The sequence below is a fragment of the Equus asinus genome, chromosome 6 (assembly GCF_041296235.1).
Source record: "Equus asinus isolate D_3611 breed Donkey chromosome 6, EquAss-T2T_v2, whole genome shotgun sequence".
NCBI lineage: Eukaryota > Metazoa > Chordata > Mammalia > Perissodactyla > Equidae > Equus > Equus asinus.
In genome coordinates this window covers 12,530,744-12,541,223 of record NC_091795.1, presented here as the reverse complement: position 1 = coordinate 12,541,223, position 10,480 = coordinate 12,530,744, and positions in this window count along the sequence as shown.

Here is a 10,480-nt window from a genome sequence, read left to right as displayed (position 1 = left end):
TAAACCCAGCTATTATTTTTCAACAGATAAAACCATTAGCTCAGAAAGTTTGAAGTTTCCTTTTCTTCTCTTAATTCACACCCCAATTCCCGACCCCGCTGCTGTCACCGACCACCGCAGCAGAGATGCCTGTCCCCAGGGGCGCTGAGGAGCCCATCTTGGGTGCCTGTGGCCACTTCTTATTCGGCCACAGGGAAAGATGAAAGGAAGTACAAGCATACCAGAGGGAGAGTTAGGCCTCCAGAGAGGGCGCTACCCTTCCCTCCTCACAGGAGCCTGGCCAGGGTGGGTGCCCGACAAGCTGTGGGCACGCTCAGTGGGCACTGGGGGCCTCCCCGTCAGCCGGCAGGGCCTGAGGTCCTGGGGAGGAGGGTGTCTGAAGACAGCGGGGCGAGGAGGACTCCGTGTGACAGCTTCCTCGGGGCTGGAGGCTGAGTGCTGTTCAGCAGAGGGGAGAGGTGCGTCAGCCTCTTCTTCCTGAGAAGCCGGGGAACTCTGAGCCACAGCATCTCTAGCCCTGTCCGACACACCCCGCCAGACCCAGGTTTCAGGGCGGGCTCCCCACCCACCTGGGAGCTCCTCACTCCCACACCCATCTCTTCTTCGGGAATTATTTACCAGACACAGTGCTTGTGATCCATTCCCCAACTAAAAACACTATGCTCAACCTTAGACTTCTCTAGACCGTGACTTTGACCTGTGGGTTTCTGTTACTGCCTCTCTTTCGCTCTCAGAGAAAGACCTTTATTTTATTGTAAATACACCCCTAAAATCATATATGATCAACGTCCCAGAATTTTGTATCAGTTCGTAACATCTCCACGAGGAAGCCTGGCTAATGATGACGTAGAAACAGTGGCAGGACTGCTTGGACTCTGAGCTGGCTTCCAGTAAGCTCTGCTCTGGGAGAGTCTGATTACATTACTCTGCCATGTGCTAGATTTTATTTATATGCGCCCCGAGGCAGGAGCCACATGGTTTAGTGTCCTACAGAGCTGCTGGTTTCTAATTGTTAGGACCCATCGCCTGTCACCGAGGGGGGACTTTTTATTGGATTGCTTAAGAGACGTTAGGCTAGTTCTGTGCAGCACAGGGTGAATCAAGTCACTTAGGGCCAACTATGTAAGTGCAGAGAGTAGGGATGTGACTGTGGGATGGTGAGAGGTGACGGGCACCTCTCTCACCGGTTCTGATGCTCTAATTTCTGGTCAGAGGTGGGTGATGGAGGTAGGGAAAGGGGTGAACTTAGGAAGAGGTTAGGCTTCTAGGAAGCCTGCTAGAACATATGTGTTCTACAGAGAGCCCCGTGAACACTTTGTGTGACTTTGGTAAAGAGCAGAGAAGATGATGAACGCGGGCTACTGTTGGTAGCATCACTGGACGGAAGACCACTCACTTCCTGACCATCCTCCTCTTCTCCATCCCGCCCTGAGTGATGGTCTGGCCACTCACCAAGTCAACACTCCGTGGTTTATCCAACTCCCTGGTGCTCTCAATCTTGCAGAGTGCTGTTGCATCTGCTCCTAAAGCATACATTAAATTTGCCTTCCTCCCTGTTTCTCCCCTGCCTCCACCCAGAATCCTGTTATGCCTTGGGGGGACCATTGTCCCAGCCTAGTAACTCGTCTCCCTGCTTCTAGTTTCACTCCACTCCAGTTCTCTTCTGACCACGTAGCCAGAGCCTCCTTCTGAAGCACGGCTCTCTTCCCAACCATTCTTGACAGCGGTGGTCCTTGATCCTTTCTTGCTTACCCTGTGGCACGGTAGGGTCCCACTCAGAGGGAATACCCTCCCGTGATGCTCCTGGTCCTTCATCCCTCCTCCTCCTCCACCTTCTCCTCCTGCCTCCCTGCCATAAGAACACACAACAGGCTGCACGTGAGGGATGGGGACATTGCAGGGATCACCTCGACGGAGTCTAATTAGTAACACACTACTTGCGCCATACTTCCTGGTTGACCTTGTGATGAATCAGGACATCGTGATTGAGCAACACTAGCCCAGAAGTAGAGGCCAGAGTCCTTTGCAGGGAACACGAGGCCTTTCCCAAAGCCTCCCAGACCTACCCTTCAATTCTCATTTTTCTTATGGTGGCCTCCACCCTCTGCCTCTTCTTGTGCCATTCCTGGAGCCCACTGTCCACTGTCTTCCTTGCACGTCTTGCACACACTGGGGTCTCTGCTGAGGGTGCACTTCCTGCTCTCCATTAGAGCAGTTCCTTCTCACTTTCCAGCCCCAGACCAGCAGCGAAGCCTTCCTTCATCCCCTCGGCACTTGGTGTGCATGTTTGTCACAGTGTTTATCGCATTGAATTATATTTCTTCTTCTGATTTCTTGAAATCAACTTCTTTGGGTATAATTTACAAACAAGAAAATGCACTCATTTTAGGTGTGCAGTTTGACGAGTTTTGACAAATGTATAAACCCCTGTAACTACCAGCATAGGCAAGATACAGGATATTTCCAACATCTCAAAGTTTCCGTCGTGCCCCTGCCTGGTCAACACCCATCATCCCAGCCCTATGAAACTGCTGATGCGCTTCCTATCGTTACAGGTTCCGTTAGTCTCTCCTCGAGTCTCATAGAAACGGAGCCTCGAGTATGTGCTCGTTTGTGTCTAGCTTCTTTCACTCAGCGTAAGGTTTTGGGGCTTCATGCACGTGCATGCACAAGTAGGTCACTCCTTTCTTCAGGGAGCGCTATTCCCTTATATAAAGAAGCCACCATTTGTTTACCAATTTTCCTACATCTGGGCTTTTCCCAGTTTTTGGCTGTTAACACTGAGGCTGCTGTGAAGTACAGGTCTTTTGTGGACATATGTTTTTATTTCTCTTGAGAAAACAGCTAGGATTGGAATTGCTGGGTCAAAGAGTAGGCATATATTTAATTTTATAAGAAAATGTCAGTATTTTCCCCAAAGTAGTCGCACCATTCTACATTCTCACCTGAGCGTAGGAGAGTTACAGGTACTCTCTGTCTTTGTCAACATGGTTATTGCTGATCTTTTACATTTTAGTCACTCTGGCAGGTGTGTAGTGCTATCTCATTGCATTAATTTACATTTCGCCTCATCACACTGTATTTTAAATGTTCGTTTAAGAGTCATTTTCTCCCATCTGACTTCAATGCAGGGGAAGCGGTATTTACCTTTGCTGTTGAATGAACACAGTCTGAACATCAACACAGTCCCTGCCCTCACTCACTTAAAATCGAACTGGGACATTCTGGGAAGATGCTACATCAGTACTGGGTAGGATGACCAACTGTCCCCGTTTGCTTGAGACTGAGGAAGTTCTTGGGCCAGGGGACTTTCAGTGTTAAACCAGGGGTAGTCTTGGGGAAACCAGGATAGTTGGTCACCCAGGGCATGTGGGTAGCTGGCGGATCGCAGATGTGACATTTAGTCACAATTACACGAACCTGGAATTTTCTTTCTCTGTAACGGATCTTAACGTAGTTCATGAATCCCTACTTCTGCAGATGGTGGAAAAATCCAGTCTTTCCAGTTCAAGGTAACTCAGGTGCTTTCAGTCTTACGTATGTTTACACAAAGACTTACTAGTTTCAGATGTTCTGCCTGCTCCTTCTCCCCTCTTCTTCCAGCACCGCCCACCCCAGGAGCTGCCCAGTGAGCCTGTTGACCCGGTCATTGGCATTGTGCTCTTGATTTGCACATGTCCTGCCTTGTCCCTGGTCACAGGAGGCTTGTGCTTTGTGGGGTGGCCCGGGAGCTCTTCAGAGCCCTTCTGTAGCTCACTGGGGCTACTGGCTTCCCTCAGGCCATCTTCCCAGCATCCTTCCCCCTTCACCTCAGCTGCCTTGCTACCCCGTCCACAGGCTCCAGGTTGGACACGGGGCTTCAGTATAAGGCTTGCTTGGAAATCAAAATGCAGATGGCTTCTTGTCTTGGGTCTCTCCCACCGCCACCTCCACTGCAGCCCCAAGCCCAGTCATAGTCCCTCGACGCTTCTTGTGTTACGTGCTGGTTCAAGTGGGTGCTTCGCCTGAGCAGGAGCTCTCTGATTTATGGCATAAACTCTATGCTTCCGGCTTCTACACTTTTGACTCTTGATATATAAGGATATGTTTCTTGAATTTCAACAAATAAAGCAAAAATAAACACAAAACTCTTTCGTCTCTCGAGGACCAGACTTAAAAGTCAAGGCTTTTAAAGCGAGCATTTTGATAATCAACCTGATGGCCATGTCTGCTTCTGATTCAGTCCTGCCCCTGCCCGCTCTGTTAGAGTGACATCCAGCAGGCGTTGCCTGCTGCTTGACGGGGAGGGTGGTGGGCACAGGGGAGGATGGGAGAGACGGGCAGCTCTGGAGGATGGTTTGAAGGCTTCTTGGAGAGATGAGACTAAAGACTGAACTCTAAAGAAAGGGTGAACTCTGGCTAAAGGGGAGGAGGGCCTGGAAACTCATTCCAGAAAAGGAGCCTGGTGTGAACCGGAGCGCAGAGCTGTCTGAGCCTGCCCTGTGGGAATGCTGATAAGGCAGCCTGCCTGCAGGGGAGGATGTGCGTTCCCAAGGAGATAAGAGTGGAGGGAGTTTGTGCCATTCCTTCAAAGTTCACCTCAAATCACCCGCTCGTTTCTGATAGGCACAGCTGGGCGCCTCGGTTGGCCACCCGCCCATTCCTAGTGTCTTATGTTCACAGCATGCCTTTCCCTGACACAGCATTTCACCTCAACCTGAGGTGAAGGTGTGATTGTCTCCATTCGTAGAGAGGAAGCCGGACCCGGCAAGGGCAAGCCATTCGTGTCAGGTCCCAGAGCAGTCATTCCATCATCCCACAGGTATCTGCTGTGTGCCCCCTGTGTATCAGGTATGAGCACCACGAATTTTTATTTCTTTTGTACTTTATAAAATTTTCAAATCACACAATAGGACACTGCCTTCTAAAGTGTGAATGTGCAAGGAGTTTGATATCTTCCCTAAGTCTGTGTAGCACACTTAGAATATGCATAGGACTAGTTCTCAAATTACATATACAGGCACAGATATACACAGGTCTGGGCAGGGTAGCTCCAAGGCCCAGGCTTGTTCAACACTCCATTTAGGAGAATTGCTAGCCTGATAACCATCAGTAATTGACAGTAACTTAAAACTTTATTGAACGCCCTTCAAAAACATCAAAGTGTGCCTGTGTGTATGTGTGTGTGTGTAGCGTGCATCACTTCGAAGTGAAACGGAGCTGTGAACCGGGATGGAAGGAGGCCCCAGAGCAGGACTCAGAGCCAGAGCTGCTGGCCTCTGGGGAGATGGCCGTTGGCTGGCTCTGCTGCCGTCCTCTCCCACCCTGGAGGAGGGAAACCTGGCCCAGAGGGTCCTGGGAACGAGGCCCAAGACTCCACTCGTTGGCAGCTCTTCACTTGTATTTTTCATATCGAAAATGGGAGGTGACCTCCAGTTTAAGGAAAATTCCAAGAGGTTTGTCTTGACTAATCATCTGAAAAATGAGTAGGGCAGCCAGATGATTTTTCCAAGGCTCCTTTTCAGCTGGCTGGGTCAATGAGTCCAAGGTTCCCTTAAAGGGCCCTTCCCGGTTTCCCACGTTTGTGACCCTGTCGTTTCCAGGGTCAGGAGGCCCAGCTTGGCCCCTGAGCTGGACTCAGGGAACTGTTGATGCTTCTAGGGTGTTTGAAGGGATGTAATGTCAGAGTGAGGATCACTGAGCTCCCAGCAAAAATACATTTCCTGAAGGGCTCCCTTTCCCCTAAGAAAATTGAAGGACAAGAATCCCCATTGACTAGCCATTTTGTGCCAGGCCTCCTGAGGGAGTTTTCATTTATTTGTATTACTTTTAGAGATCAAAACAGACAAGCAACTGGAGAAAGTGATCAAAAGCTAAATAATCATAAGATTATACAAATTGATCTTATGTAGAAAATTAAGATGTTGGAGACTATGCCATTAACATCTATTACATTGTAATTTTTAAAAATGATATTAGCTAGAGCTCTTCTGAGTTCCAAAACTAAAATATATATATTTATGCATATACATATATGTTTAAAGTAGCACACACTTACTGCTAATCACAAATATATATAGGTAGAAATAAAATCTCACTCTTCCTCTACGTTCTAATTTATACCTTAAGGAAAGATATGCATGACACTGTTTATACAGCTACCTGTACGTTTTATCCCCTGCAGGATATTTTATTATATGGTTGTATCATAATTTATTTAATCAATTCCCTGCTGATGGCTTTATCACAAGGCTTTTGGCTGCAAGTGTCAGAAAGCGACTCAAACTGGCTTAGACAATAAAGAAATTTATTCTATGAACTGAAGTTCACAGAAAGGGGGGCTTCAAACTGGGCTTAATTCAGTGGTTCTAGCTCCGTTGGTTGTCATTATTGTCTTTGGTATTTCCCTGTGATGTGTCCTCTGCGTGTTGGTTTTTTCAAAGGTTGTTTCCCCTCATGGTGGCAAAGCGGTAGTCGTAGCAGCCCCAGGCTTTACGATCTCACATCAGGGTCACAGAGGAAGACAGAGACGTGCTGCTGCCTCCTCTGCCAAGCAGGAGTCGTGTGATTCTCCCTGGCTGGACCCCTTGGCAGACATGGCCCCTCCTTGACCAATGAGTGGTCAAGGGTCATCTTCGATGGAAGCGTCTGGGCTATACGTCCTCCACAATGGGCCCTTAGAGTCAGTCCAAATTTTTCGAAATTGCACATACTGTCAAAAAAAAAAACAACCTTGTACAGTACACATAAAGCTGAGTTTAGGATAAATGCCTAGAAACAAGTTTGCTGGGTCAAACAGAATGAAAGTTTTAAATTTGGCTCGATATTGACATTTTATCCTCCAAAAAAGATTTTAACAATTTACACTTACAACAGCTGTGCCTAGTTCCTACGACCTCACTTACTCAGATACTGGAATCTTCTAGTCTCTGCCAAAACAAATTAAGTTACAGTTATATTTATATTTATGTTTCTTTGGTTATTAGTAACCTTGAACATATTTTTCATGTTTATTGGCTGCTTTTCTTCTTCTGTAGAGTGTTTATTCACGTCCTTTGCCCAGTTTTTTCTTGGATTTGTGGGAATTGTTAATTTATTGTGAGCATTAACCCTTCGTTGGTAATATGTATTACGAACATTTTCCCTAAGTTTTCATTTGTTTGTCAAATTTTATTTTTTTCCGCACATTGTCTTTTCTATACAAAAGCTTTCACTTTCATGTAGCTGAAATTATAAGTTATTTTCCTTCACAGTCTCCAAGTTTTATGGCTTGTTGAGAAGTCCTTCCTCTGTTGAGAATGATTAAAACATCCTCCTATAGTCTCTCCTTTATTTTTTATTTCAACCTCCGATCTGTCTAAAGTGTGTTTGTTGTGAAGAGTGAGATGAGAAGTCAGGTTGGCATCCTCGTCTGTCTGGCCCCCAGGCTGTGGTTTCCTTACTGTTCTGCATGGCTCAGACCAGCGGTTCTCCGGTTTCCCCCTTCGCGGGCCTTGCCTCCTGTGGGAGGAATCCCAGAGCCACACACACACTCACCCCATTGCTTTATGTGCAGGACAAAGTGGGAGCTAGTCATCCAGCCCTGGAAGTGCCTGGAAACCATGTCAAGAGCTGTTGGGAGGATGTTTTCACAGTTCAGGGACTCAAGGAGCTCCCTTCCCGGCCAGCTCTGAACTGACTGGGGTCAAATGAGCTGATCGGTCTGTTTGGAAACAGCTGCTGGCATGGTGGGTATAAAACTCCCTTTCTCCTTGAGCCTGGAACATCAAGATACCTTTTCTCTGCCCTTGTTTGTTCGAAGTGTTCTTGTTTGACCCAGGCACGAGGTCTAGCGGTTCTTCATCTTAAGAATATGTGAAGATCACCCACTTAGAAAACTCAGAAAGAGAGATTCCCAAGGTCCCATTCCTGGTGCAGAAGGTCTGGGGCCAAAGTGTGAGAGATTCTGCATTTATTCATTGCTCTGGTCTGGATATTTGTATCTCCCCCAAATTCATATGTTGAAATCCTAACTCCCAAAGAAGATGATATTAGGAGGTGAGGCCTTTAGGAAATGATTGGGTCATAAGAGTGGAGCCCTTGTGAACGGGATTAGTGGCCTCGTAAAAGAGACTCCAGAGAGCTCCCTGTTCCTTCCACCATGCGAGGATGCAATAAGTCTGCAACCCAGACGAGAGTGCTCACCTGACCATGCCGGCACCCTGACCTCAGACCTTCAGCCTCCAGAAGTGTGAGAAATAAATGGCTGTTGTTTGTAAGCTATCTAGTCCATGGTATCTTGTTGCAGCAGCCCAAGTGGACCAAGACATTCATTCCACAGAGATTTCATGACTGTTCAGGGCACTGTCTAGGGTCCATGGGTAAAATACAGTGAAAATTGTAGACAGGTTCCTGTTCTTGTGTAGCTTACATCCTAGTCGGGGACAGAGTTATAAGCAAACAAACAAACAAACAAACGTACTAGGTACTGAAAGAATCCATTAGGCAAGGTGATGATTCTGGTAAACGCTGGGACGGAAGGATGAGCCATGGCCCCCACAATTTGGAACACAAACAAAGATTCAATCTCTGAAAAATGTCTGCTTTTGGTTCCTTCCCTCCCTTCCGTCCTCTACCCACCGATGTTGACACACTGTAGAGGAGACTGATGATGATAAAAAGGGAGATGTGGCGGCTTTCTCAGAAGTTCGCCATGTGACTTCTCCATGGCCCTTGTTACCACTTGTTTTGAGTTTTCACAGAACCTCAGTGAAATGGTTTAAAACTGAGCACAGGAGAAGCACCCTCGGGGCTCTTTCTTGGATGTCAAATAGATAAAATATTGCCTCTTAAATAGCCTAGATCTCATATCCTCTTATTTTTCCAAGGTAGGAGGCAACAAAGTGCTCTTTAGAAAAGCCGTGGTTCATGGTCAACAAATCTCTAAGCTCAAAGAAAAGAGAAGAGGCAAAGAGCATCCCTGCTTTACCCAGTAAAAAGCATCTTCTCTTACACAGTTTCTTCCGCCTTTCGACATCAACAACTCCCCTGTGTTATGATGAGAGGATGGAGGAGCACAGGTCAAGTGACTTATCCGAGGCCACACAGCTCTGGAGTGGCTCAGTCAGTTCTCGACCCAGTCGCATCACTTCAAACCCAATGTTCTTTTCATTTCATCAGTGACGGCCGCACATGGTCTCCAGCTTCACAATATAACTTGAGATTTAGCTTTTTTGGATTTAATTTTGATACTTCTCAAACAAGCTCAAATGTTAAGATTTTTGCTAGCTCCACACGATGCCAGCTGGGGCTGCAGTCAAGTGGGAGCTTACTCGGGCTGGTGAGGTTCCATATGGTTCTCTCACATGGCTGGCGTCTTGGTGAGGACAGCTGCAAGGCAGGGCTCAGGTGGCATGCTGCGATGACAGGGCCTCTCTCTCTCCTGTAGTCTCAGGGCCACTCTACATGGTGTTGCCATGTGTTCCCTCCATCAGGGCAGCATATTTCTTACACAGTAATTCAGAACTCTCAAAAGCACAGAAGCGGAAGCTACTGGACAGTTGTGAAGTGTTGGCCTGGAGCTGGCACAACATCCCTTCCTCTGCCTCCTATTGGTAAAGTGGTCACACCAGGTTCAAGAGAAAAGAAAACAAACCATCCCTCTCAAAGGGGAAAGTGACAAAGAATTTGCAGCCTTCTTTCATGCACTGTAATGTCCAACAAGGAGTGCTTGTTTTCTCACTGACATTCTGTAAGGTGAAAAGGTAGGGATATTTTTCACAATGGCATTCGATAAAGTAAAGCAATGAAGGAAGTTGTTTGAAACATGACCTGCTCAAGATGGTGAAATTTTTAGTGATTTTTGTTTTCTTCTTTACTAAACATTTCTGTGTTTCATGAATTTTTTCAATACATCATTTTTCTAATCAGAAGAACAATGCCATTTGCTATTATATACGTATATACATGATCATATATATACATACACACACATATATCCTGCAAACATTTTTCACTTGTTTTCTGACTTGGACCTTGGCAAAGTTGGTGATCAACCTGGATCACCTGCTCTGCCCTTAACCAGTCATGTGACCTTGCACAGGCCCCTGACTTTCCCAGGACTTGCAAGTAAGGCAGGTTGTTGGTACTGGGAGTTTGATAAGATGACCTCTAAAGACCCTCCCAGCTGATGCACTTTCAACTCTTTGACTGCATCCAATTCAGAGAAAAAATTATTTACTAAATCGTTTCTGTTAATCAGTTTGTGCAAGAAATATATATTCATTCAATGTTGGCTCTGTGCCAGACACGGCAGGCACTAAGGGAGTCTTGGTCCACGGATCCTACCCTTAGGAGCCTGAGAACTGGTGAGGGAGATGCAGTGATGGACAAAATTGTAACAAATGTTAAAAAGCATACCTACTAAGGGAAATACAAATTGAAGCGTTCCAAAAATGGAGAGGTGAGCACCATTTGTTTGAAAAGAAAAAAGAAATTCTACTGCTTTCCAAGGAGATTAGAT